Raw genomic sequence first — 12363 nt, forward strand, 5'->3', positions numbered from 1 at the left:
GTCAGGGTACCAAGAACGGTCCCCTGCCTGATGGAGTGATGGTGGCTGGCTGCCTAGATATCTTTATCATTCTCTGCTTCTTTATTTCTTTATGAGATAGGGTCACCTGGAGTTGGCTGGGCTGCCTTGGCCAGTGTGGTGTTTTGAATAAGAATGGCCACCATAGGCTAATACAATATATTTGAATGTTTAGTTACCAGGGAATAGCCCTATTTGAAAGGATGAGAAGGATTAAGAGGTGTGGCTTTGTTGGAGGAAGTGTGTCACTGGGGGTGGGCTTTAATATTTGAAAAGCACAGGCCAGGCTCCGTCTGTCGCTCTCTGACTATGGATCATGACATTGCTGTCAGCTACTTAGCCAGCACCTGCCTGTGTGCCAGCCTTCTCCCTGCCATGATGGTCATCGACTGACCCTCTGAAACTGTAAACCAAGCCCCAGTTAAACGCTTTCCTTTTATGAGTTGCCTTGCTCATGGTGTCTCTTTACAGCAATAGACTAGTGACTAAGGCAACCAGTAAATCCCAAGGACCTTCATGTCTCTGCTCCCCCATCAGTGAAATTATTGGAAGATGCCATAGCATCAGGCTTTCTATGCGGGTGCTGGGAATCTGAACTCAGTTCTTGAGGTTGCATGGCAAACACTTTACTAACTGAGCCATCATCCTGGCCCCGAAAAGGATGAAATAGTTTAACCCCACAGAAAGTGCCAGACACATACACTTAATTTGCTTACATTTTCTTTAAGGGGTCTTATACCCAGAAAGCCTTGCTCTAAGCAGTTTCAAGTTCTGCTTGCTTTTGCAAATGATCAAGAAAGTATTTCATGACTCTTATTTTATTGACAAGACACAGATTAAACAATGTACCCCAATGTTTCTAAATAGTTCCAGAGTGGATGCCTTCCTAGCCCTTACATGACTCCAGACAGTTTTAAGAAAATGTCTAGAAATGGGCAATTATTTCAAATTTCAAAAATGGAAAATTTTGGATTTTAGAAACTTAAACTATTGGCTTGATGTAGATCTAGACTCTCAAACTGATTATTAAAGAGTTTCTGAACACTTAGAAGAGGGGTCAATAAAAGCTAACATTGCCTTGTGAGTCCAGATTTTCACAGAATTCTGGCTCCCTAGAGCCTGCCTGGTGTCATTTTGCGCCCGAGATTGCTACACAGAATGCACGGCCACTTCCTCAGCTCTACCCTTAAAACTTCCTGCTCCGCTGGATAGGCACTGAGGAGCTGTTTCAATCAATTCTTGCAGAAAAGAATATCATATAGGAGTCCACATTCTTGTTAGTATTCCTGCGAGGCCTGCACACAACCCTGGTGCAGTTCATGGCCTGGCAAACAGTCATCTGTAATGCGGATAAAATCTGGAATAGAAGGTATATGTGTGTGTTTTCATTTGTAGATAACAGAAGACTTTTTTTTTTTTGTCAGTGAGAAGAACAAATTGGGCTCAGTGGGTGAATGTGCCTGCTGCCAAGTCTAAGAACCCGAGTTCAATCCCCAGGGACCCACATGGTAGAAAGGGAGAAGGGATCCCTGGCGATTTGTCCTCTAACTTCCACGTGGGTACTGTGAAATGCACACTTTCTCCCACCCCAAATAAATAAACATAATAAAAATTAACAAAAAGAACAAATCCTGTCTACGGCTATACCACCCTGAACGCGCCCGATCTCGTCTGATCTCGGAAGCTAAGCAGGGTCGGGCCTGGTTAGTACTTGGATGGGAGACCGCCTGGGAATACTGGGTGCTGTAGGCTTTATTAAAAGCCGGGCGGTGGTGGCGCACGCCTTTAATCCCAGCACTCGGGAGGCAGAGGCAGGCGGATCTCTGTGAGTTCGAGACCAGCCTGGTCTACAGAGCTAGTTCCAGGACAGGCTCCAAAGCTGCAGAGAAACCCTGTCTCGAAAAACCAAAAAAAAAAAAAAAAAAAAAAAAAAAGAACAAATCCTGAATTATAAGAAAACACATGTGTGCATGCATACTGGACACAAAATTAATTTAGGTACCAGCTGGGAAAGATGGTGTTTGACCACAAGTTCTATGAAAAACGCCATCTAACTGTAGTATGATTTCTGCTGATGGAAGTATAATTCCTCAATCAAGGGATAATCAACTCCCATCTGTTTTGATAGGTTTCATCCTGACTACAAGCTTTACCCAAAATTTCAGGAAGCTGACATATGCCATGTGAATGAGCCAGCCCTCGGAAGGAGTGGAAAGCCAGATGGCTTGACAATGGCTAGAGGACCTGGAGAGATGTGGTCAGAATAAGTAAGGGGAGACTCTAGGGAGGAATCGGGGTTCTAGAATAAGACTGTGTAACCGACACAACCTGACAGTTGTTTGTGATTTAAATATCTACTCATCATATTGAGCAAAGTAAAACAAAAAAGCCAGATGAACTTTAATAATGTAATTTATTCAGTTTAATATATGCAAAGCATTCATTTTTGTAAACACTAAAGCAGGAATGTGGTATTTTGCACCCTCTGCGGTTATGAAAGCATTCTAGATTGTGTGTATAGACCCCATGCTTCAATTCTGATAGCCACATTCTGCATACTCAGCACCTAGCTACTGTTCTATTGGGAAGTGTCATTGACTGTTGTCACAGAGAAAATAAATTTGTCCTTTTCTGAAGAGCTGTCACAGAAGAGATAACACTGAAGGACCGAAGCAGAGGATTTTAGAAATAGATTGGAGTTACATCTCTACATGTTTACTTGGGCAAGACACAAATGGCTCAGGTGAAACACTGAGCTTCATTTTACTGGATTTCCTGGAGCAGAGATGGGATGACCCTCACCTCACAAAGTGGCCCAGGAGATTCCTGGAGTGGCAGATGAACCTGAAACATGAGCTTCCTAGATTGCAAAATGAACCTAAGCAAAACAGCAACTCATCCACGGTGGAGAGATCTTGTTAGAATCATCAGTTCAAAAGAAAACTCAAAAAGGCCACCCGCTCATCTCCTCATTAGGAATGCTGAAATAAACGCATAAATGGATGCAGACTTAATCAGTGTCCACAGAATTGAAGATTGCAATGCACCAAACTGACAGGCACCGCGTTGCTCTGAGCTTTCTGTTAGCTTTCTTCCAAGCGATGTAAAATAGCCTAGTCCACAAAGGAAGGAGAGAACTTAGCCCGAAGAGCGCTCTGTGGTCGCAATCGTTACCTCCCAAGACTTTTCTTATGAACAGCGTCACGGTGATGGTGTCAGGGTGCAGAGTGGCCTGCCTTCGCCTGCACTGTGGTGATAACGTGGGGATTAATCAAGAAAGCCTGGGTGAACCGTATCTTTCTGAGGATTCCGAGTCCCTGTGACTGTGAGTTCTGCCAGGTCCCAAGGCCAGCAGGTGGAGGGATAAGTGGAAAACAAGGGTGGAGGGAAAACAAGGTAGGGGGGGTCTAAGTAAAGGTGGGAAATTCAGATGGGTGGCTGAGGATACCATACTGGTTATGATAAAGAAGATGTAGAAACATAGGATCTCACTAACAATACTTCAGTAGAAATCATTGCTGTGATACCCTTAGCAGTTAGCATCCTAGGAACTTTATCTGTGGATATGTTTACCCTGAGAATTGTCACACCACTGGATGCCTTGCTTTGGGCTGATGAGGGAAGGGACTTGATTGGGGGAGGGAGAGGGAATTGGGTGGCGGGGAAGAGACAGAAATCTGTAATAAATAAATAAATTTATAAAAAAATCTTTATTAATAAAATTTACTTATTGTACGTGTTTGTTTTTTACATCTTGTATCTTTTTTTATCACTTCTTTTTTTATTTTTTTATTTTTTAAATTTATTTATTTATTGAGGATTTCTGCCTCCTCCCCGCCACCGCCTCCCATTTCCCTCCCCCTCCCCCGATCAAGTCCCTCTCCCTCATCAGCTTGAAGAGCCATCAGGGTTCCCTGACCTGTGGGAAGTCCAATCTTGTATCTTGATCCCATTTATTCCCTGCCCCTTCACATCCACCCTTTGCTCCTGCACTCCTCCTAATAAAACAAAATTCATGAGAAAAAAAATGAAGAAAAAAAGAGAAAATTAAAAAAAAAGAAAGAATTAAAAATCTCATCATGGAAGCTTCAGTATGACCCAACAAGTCACACCGTATGCTTGGTCCATACATCTGTACTTGCAAGTGTTCATTGCAGAGTCATTGGTCCAGTTGGAGGTCCCTGGCCTCCACTCTTCGTCGGATGCTGGGCCCCCGCTAGGACTCTTTCTGAACATCCTGTGCTGTGGAGATCTTGCTGCTCTGGGTCTGTGGGTCAGGTCCCTTCTCGTACTCCATCAGATCATCGATGGGATGGATGTTGGGGAGGTCAAGTCCTAACCCTGGTTCTGGGCCTGGGCAGCTGTAGGGTTGGTCAGCCGAATGGGAAATGGATCCCCTGGTTGGAATGCAAAGTTCCATCAACTCTCTCGTGTTGGGACTCACTTTGCTTTAACTTTATTGTGAGTTTGTATGGAGGATAGGGCCCCGGTGGACATCCGGGGACAAGGAGTTGTTATTTCTCATTAGTTCTTTAATTGTGTCTCTTAATGAGATTTTAGAATGCACCCGGGAAAGCCATTGGAAAGACAGATTTAGCTTCGGAATCTTACTCTTATATTTGAAATCTTGTGACGGAGTGCCGAGAAGGGGCTGAAATAGGCGTCTGAGTAGGGTCATCAGGGCTTTTACTCAGCCCTTGTAGCATGGCGCCGTTGATAACAGAAGAAATAGTACCCCTTGGGTTCTCTCTCACGTGGGAACGAGTGGTACCGCCTTGTGCTCTCTCTCACATGGGAATACTTTCCCTAAAAAGGGTTTGCACAGCCTCAGCCCAAGCATAAAACGACGCTGACTATGCACAACCCTCAGAGTGTCACTGTTTTGCATATTGGGAAGTGCCTCTGCCTCGGAGGCAATTTTCCCCGGCAGTCTGAGTTCTCAGCCACTAGCTCCACGCCTCTGCTTGCACTTACTGAGTTTTGCACATTCCACTTCCAATTGTAGTTTACTACTTGCAGTTCAGTGTGAAGTGCTCTCCTTCCGCTCTTAGGAGAGCTCTTAAGGAGATGGCCACTCGGCTCCCTGTTAGTTACTGGGTGCCCGCCATGTCTCATTCCCTCTTAAAAGCACCAATGGCTACTTTGCATTGGCTTTGCAGGAAAGCCAGGCTCCTCTCCGAAAGCGAGCTACTTCGTCTTCCTCTTTGGCTCCCGATGCTCCAGTTATACCTTCTGATTTAGGTCTCCTAAGACAAAGCTTTCTTATTTTAGCAACTTAGTACTGAAATATTCTTCCTTGTTCCCTGAATGTCTGTTTCTCTGTGTTTCTGTCTTGGTTTAAAATGTACATTCTCCATGCAAGAGTCCCCGACTCACTTGCCTTCTGTGACCTGTTTATGTTCTATTTTGTTTTTACTTAGACCTTTATGAACATATACTTTCTATTGGTTGTTTTAAATATGTTTTATACTTTATGAATAAATCATCAGTTTCTATCTAGAGTTTTTTTTTTTAAAGCTTGATTTTTATCTCCCCCAATTGGAGTTGATGGGGTCAAATAATGTCTGTTTTGTTCACTGATGTGTCTCTAATACCCAGAGTGCAGGTCCTCATCAGGACTGCCTTGCTGTTAGTAAAGAAGGCAGTCACCTCAATAGGCACGAGGTAAATAGACTCCAACCAAAGGCTGAGCCAATGCCTCTTATACACACAAACATCAATATGTACACACTCACACGCACATATACTGTCATATGCACGTACCTTTGCACATACATTCTCACATGCCTATGCCACACTTACATGCATTTTCACATGTACACACACTCACATGTGCACATACAAATGCATTCATATACAGATTTACACTCCTACATACACATTCACACACACACAGGCACCCCAGCTGCATTTGAACATCCATATATATACACACACATACTCACATGTCCACCCCCACGTATGCACATTCATGCACACTCATCTGTACACACGGCCATATGCTCGCCCATACTCACACACGGAGGAAGTCATAACTATGGATTTGACCCTCATTGCTTATCCCATGTCCGTCTTTGATCCTGTAGCAACTACTGCCTGGAGATGCCAGGCTTAGCTTATTATAGTAAAGAGTCAAGCAGCATGTGGGATGCAGAGAGTTCTGAAGTAGCCAAAGGTTCACTGTAGTGATATTTCATTTGTGTTTCAGTTAGTAAAGCCTGCCTGAAGATCAGAGAGTAAAACAGCTGCACTGGTCAGCCTTACAGAGCAGACCCACCCCTTTAATCCCAGTAGCCACCTAGTTTGCTATAGAAACTGGGCAGTAGTGGTGCACGCCTTTAATCCCAGCATTAGAGAGGAATATAAGATGGGAGGAGACAGCTCTCGGACAGTCTCCTTCTGAGATTCCTGGAGGCAGGATCACCGTTTCAGACTGAGGTAGAGGTGAGAGCCAGTGGCTGGTTGCTTTGCTTTTCTGACCTCCAGGTTGAATCCCAATTTCTGTCTCTGGATGTTTATTAATTGTGCTACGGTTCACAATAAAGTTGAGGAGAAATCAGAGAGATTTCCAACATAACTTCCCTCCCACTCCACACCAGCAACTTCCTAGTTTATCAGGGTCTCCCAGCAGAGTGGTTCATTTGTGGCAGTTAATGAATCTACATTTGGCAGGCCATGATCACCCTAGTATACATAATGGCTCACTCTTGATGGACGTTCTGTGGATTTTTGGCAAACGTTCAATGACATGTAGCAGTCATTATAGAACCTCAGAGAATAATTTTATTGCCCTAAAACTTCTCCAGGTCTTTTCTGTATTCCAACAGGGAAAATTAAAAACTTCTACCAGTCCTTGAAAATTTCAGAGAAGATAGAGAAGTAACTGAGTGTGTGATTCTTAGCCACCATATTGTGTGGTTTGCTCAGACAAGGCTCATTCCATAATGTGAAGTTGTTGATACAGTTTTTGTGGCTTGACTTTTGAATGAACGTTTGCTTAGAAAGCCTACTTAGGAGGAGGTGTCCCCTGTGGGGGCAGGTGCATTTTCCATCAGAGTGTGTATAATCCTGAGGTGTTGCCTGCCCTCTTCTTTTGGGGTAGAGCCAAATTGCAAGGCAATTTGAAAGCTGTCTAGTCTAGATACACAGAATAGTGTGATTAGAAGTGGGGAGAGTACTTCATTGTGGAGTGGGCATACAAAATCTGGAAAGAATAAGCTTGAGTGCAAAGGTCATGGGGACAATTCCTAGTCATTCAAATTAAAATCTTTTGGTTAAGTTAAATCAAATCTATTGCTGGGCTGTGGTGGTGCATGCCTTTAATTCCTGAGTCTATTCTTGAGTAGACTCAGGAGGCAGAGACAGATAGATCTCTGTGAGTTCGAGGCCAGCCTGGTCTACAGAGCGAGTTCCAGGACAGGCTCCAAAGCCACAGAGAAACCCTATCTTGAACCCCTTCCCCAATCAAATATATTAAAACATGTCAATCTATTTAAAGCATCTGTCAAACTTGTATCCGTTGTCAGGGATTCAGGAATAGATAAAAGAATCTTCTGTACTGGCTGCTTGGTCAGATGGAATCACTGACATACCCGTAGTTAATAGGTAGAGTATGCATTTAAAAATACTTCATCTAGTGACTATGTGGGAAAACAGGATGAACTGGCCCAAGAAGTTCCTGACCCAGGTAGGCTCTTCATATGGCGTGGATACACGCCCAAGATTTCCATTCATTTAGAGTAGAGTAGCTTTCTAAGCTTTTCTGTCCATGAGTAAATTTAGTAGCATCACCATTTTTCTTGTCTGACTTCTCAACGTTTGTGTGAACACAAATACGCTATAGTTCTTCAAGTACGTAGTTATCGAAGAAGGGCGTTAAGATGGCCAAGGGTTACTAGGATGGCTGAACTTAGTGTGGAAACCCCAAGAAACCGTATAAAACAACTGAACCATGGGAGCAGATGTCAGATGGTAGAAATGAAGTGAACATCTGTGGTGATGAAGTTTAACAGATGAAACTGAGAAAGAAATACAAACAAGACACGAAGGATTACATCAACAGAGACACTGGCTAGAAACATCTTTGACCACAGGAACAACACACGAAGTAGGAAAAGCACCCCTCAGTTTGAGCCGGGTAGTAAATTGTATGTGCTTTTTCAGCGGAGACAACTTTTGGTTTGACATGTCCCTAATAGCGGAAAGGTGACAGTGCTAAATATTATTTTTCCAACACTTACTTTTAATCTGTGGGTACAAAAGTTTTGACTAAATAGTTAGTATATACTTTCATGGGGTTGTATTTAGTCACGGATAGCCTTTTTTTCCTCTAGTGTTTGCTGAAGCTATTTCCTGAAAAAATGAATAGATAACCTTCATCTGGGTTGTTTCAAAACATCATGTTATTTTAAGAAGAACTGTAGACATTTCTGTTAATTCTTCGAAAGCATATTAAATTGTAGCCTGTAAATTAATGTGTAGACACTAAATCTAAAGGTAAATTTATGTCAAGATATCCTGACACATGTGATTAGAGCCCTAAATTAAGTGATTAATTATGGTTTGGGTTATTATGGTAACTGTTTAAGAGAAAAAGAGAGTATTTGGAGTCTAAATGCCATATTTTTTGAATTAGATGAAAATGGTGACCAATTCCTATTTAAATATATGTGATTTGCTGATAGAATTCTGCCTCCCTGTTTTGCACTTTAAATGTGTCCTCACCTGTCACGGGCACATAGGCATGCCTTTCCTCATGCTTTAGGCTTCTTTAATTCTTACATTAGCCTTTCCAATACCAAGATAAAAAAATACCAAGATAAAAAGCCACACCAAGATAAAAAAAAATAAAAAAGCCCTAGTATCTTGAACTTGGTTTACATTTACTTCTTAATCATAATGCATTTCCAAAAGAGGCCAGTAGGGGGCTACACACACATCTCAGCCTGGTCAACCTGAACTCCCTAGACAGCTTCAGTGGTAGCTCACACTGGCCATGACAGCCATTGTCTATAGTAGGCATGGATGCTTCCATCTATGTGGAAGTACATCTATGTGGAAGTACAGGAGGCCAGAGAAGTGCATCCTTCCCGTGCATGTGGAAGGCGGGGAGCGAGAGTGTTGGCAGCTGAATCCAGTTGGAAAGCTGTGAAGACTCTTCATTGGTAAGAAAAAAAACTGTCTGATTTACTTAGAGTGGTAGCAAGCACACACGTATATTTGTCACAGTGTCACAGCCTAGTTCCAAACACATCCGCATAGCTGCCAGGTGCTTTGGTGAGCAAGATGGCATCAGTGTAGAACTGGTAAGCAGGGTGGTGGGTTGAGGGAAGACATTATCTCACTGACGCAACATTTGGTGAAAGTTGATTGAAACTCTTCATGTTGTGCTTTGAACACTCGGGAACGCTCTAGACAGCCACAAAAAGCAATTATCCTAGTCGGCGTGAAGCATTGTACAGCCTGCCCTTTAAAATGCTTTCTTGGCCATATTTGGTTCATCTGATTACACTGTGAAAGCAAATTGGAACTTGTTTTAGGTGTCCGTTGCCAGGCTTTATGTAGGAGCGCTGGTTGCTTTCTAAATTTCCGCGGCTAAAACTGTATAACCAAACAGTCAGTTTTTCTTAATGTAGGTGCACGAGCTGACTGCAGTCTGAGGAGAATGGGTGATACCGCACAGAGCTTTCACAGGAAGGTGAGGGCAACAGCAGACTAACTTCACAAGTACATAGTGATGGAGCCAGCCCTGCTATTGCCCTCGTAGGATTTGTGAAATGGACGCTTTAATTCTGGAGACATCTTTTAAGTTTCCCGCTCATTAAGCACCCTGTTCCCCAGAAGACAGGAGACGTTCAGCTCCTGAGAACTGTGTCTGTGTGGAGATACAACATCTGTTGCTTTTGGCAGACTGATGTCTTTAGAGAGATTATGCGTTGTTGTGTAGACTCTCATTTTAAGATGGAGCTAGCTTGGTAAGATCATCTGACTTGGCGTTCCGTTTTATTCATCCGGGAAGCTGTAATTAACACACGCTCATGTTCATTTTCCTTTTGTCTTCTCTCCTCTTCGCTGAACACAATGTCTTCCTTTGTTCTGCTTGATTAATGAGCGGCTTCTTGTTGGGCTGTGGGTAGACAGTCCTTGAGTGAGCTCCATGCCGTACTGCTAATCATGTTTTCTTAGAACCGTTGCCTATCAGATGCAAATGTTCAGAGTGTCTCATCATCTAGTATATCTTCACAAATTCTGCGTGTATGGTTTGGAAAGGAAGAGTTCTTTATGTTGACCCATTAAGCACCTTGTATGTAAACATTTTCTTTACACCTGTTCTATACTGTGTGTGGGGTGATGGTGGTACCTGGGACTGAATTCAGCAACTTGGGCATGATAAGCAAATATTCTACCACTACCACTAGAATCCAGCACCCATGCATTTAAAATATACATCCCATGGTATGTATATATATATATACATACATATATTCATCTTCTCTTACTTTAAATTGGCTTAAAGCTCTATGATAAAATTTTAACACACACCAAATGTGTTATTTTATTGTTCTACATGGGGCATGAATAACTTTAATAGTTGTTTAAACATTTAATAAAATACAACAAGCCTCCACATCTATAATTGCCGTTTTTGGAAGACCAGTGGTTCGTGAAGCAATTTGCAGTTCAGCCATCAATCAGGAGGAGTCCTCGTTTAACTCTGCGGACAGCAGAAGCAGATGATGGCTCGACCCAGACTCCACTACAACCCATTTGCCACTTCCATTTCCATACGTGATTAAAAGCCTCATCAATCTTCAAGGCGTTGCAGAGAAAAGTTTTAAATACCACAGTACCTCATGCATGAAATGCTTGGATATTTTCAGCATCATATATTTTAGTTTTGTAGAGAATATTAATGTGGCGTTACAGAAGAACTTCAAATTGGAAGGGAAATGGAGACCTTTCCAGCAATTTTTATTTAAATTGCAGTTTCTTGTGCTTGGAAAGTTTGAGGTTCTTTTTTCTTGGTTGATACCAGTATTGTCTCACCATCTGGAACAGGAATTGGTACGTGGGCAAAGACGTAAGGGGAGAGTCTGAGGGAAATGGGAGGGGATGGTAAGCTGGGATTTTCCTCGCAGTTCAGACATGATTTAACACTCCCTTCATCCCGGATGCTCTCCACGCTTTATCTGGCTGTCTTCTGCAGGTTTTAGGAATCAGCTTTGGGCGCTGCTTCAGGAAGCCTTCTGAAACTGTCAAGACTGGTTTGCTGTTCGTAATTACATTAAACCATTAAAAACAAAATGGCTTTCTGCTGCCCCCAATCTTTCACAGCTCATCTCACTTAGATTAGAATGGCTTACTTCCTTGGTATATGCTTCCTCCGGCTGGAAGAGAATCCTGCTTGCCGATGCCAAGTCCTTAGTTGCTGCGGCGATTGTTCGGTGAAGAAAGACTGGAGGGAAAGACTCCAGTCTTTTGCGGACTGGAGGGATGGACTGGAGGGATGGATTGGTTGGGTGTGCTGGGCCGCAGTGCGTTCTGGGTACTGAGGAACGACAATGTGGCTGGAGGGACAAGTGAGAAAGCCTAGGTAGGAACTGTTCCTCGTTGTGATTTCCTAGTTTAGACCAGTGGGGAATATTCTTAACTAAAAGCCAGCGTTTCTGAGATGTAATTCTCTTTGTCAATGGCTTCTGTGTCTGTGTGATGTTGTACAAGGTTTCTGGTCAGTCTGACTAACAGCTTCATCTTTGTTAAAAACAAACCCTGCATTCGACTTCCAGCCTTTCTTCCAGTGGTTCCTCCTCGCCTTCCTTTTATTATTATTATTGCATAAGAACAACTTGTGACAAGCCTGAGTTTTGGTCTAGATGACTCTACTTTAGAGGTGGTGTTGGTTGTTGATGTTCTGAGTGACAGCAAACACTATCGGAAGCAGAGAACTCTGGGAACTTTACGATTTGTGGCTGAACTAAGGAATGATGCTCATCCGGTGTTATTGCCAGAGACTTAGGAGCAAAGGCCTCCTGAATGGCGCTTGTGGTACTGATCAGCTGACTTCAGGCAGAGGAGGCTGAATGGGCCCTGGATTTCACACAATGGAGTTACCATTGACTGAAGACAAACCACTGCTGGAGAAGGGAAGGGCCATTAGGCACAGCAGCTACTGTAAGGGGAGCCCCGATGATGCAGTAACTTCAAGAACAAACGTGAGGAGGCTGTGTCTCTCACATCTGCGGAGGAAGGATGCAGACACTGTTACCTTCTTATGGGAAGCTCCCAGCTTCAAATCTTCAGATGTGAGTACATGGCCTATAGTAACTACAGAAACCAGGAAAGTAA

At 43.1% G+C, this 12363-nt stretch overlaps 1 non-coding gene and 1 pseudogene across 1 annotated transcript; one reads left to right on the plus strand and one right to left on the minus strand.

Annotated features, from left to right (window-relative positions):
- Positions 1-12363, minus strand: part of LOC102002674 — a 43851-nt pseudogene that overhangs the window by 27479 nt on the left and 4009 nt on the right.
- Positions 1652-1770, plus strand: LOC113457580. Its single transcript, XR_003378132.1, has one exon. It is a non-coding gene; the product is annotated as a 5S ribosomal RNA (ribosomal RNA).

Source organism: Microtus ochrogaster, linkage group LG2, assembly GCF_000317375.1.
Source record: "Microtus ochrogaster isolate Prairie Vole_2 linkage group LG2, MicOch1.0, whole genome shotgun sequence".
Lineage (NCBI taxonomy): Eukaryota > Metazoa > Chordata > Mammalia > Rodentia > Cricetidae > Microtus > Microtus ochrogaster.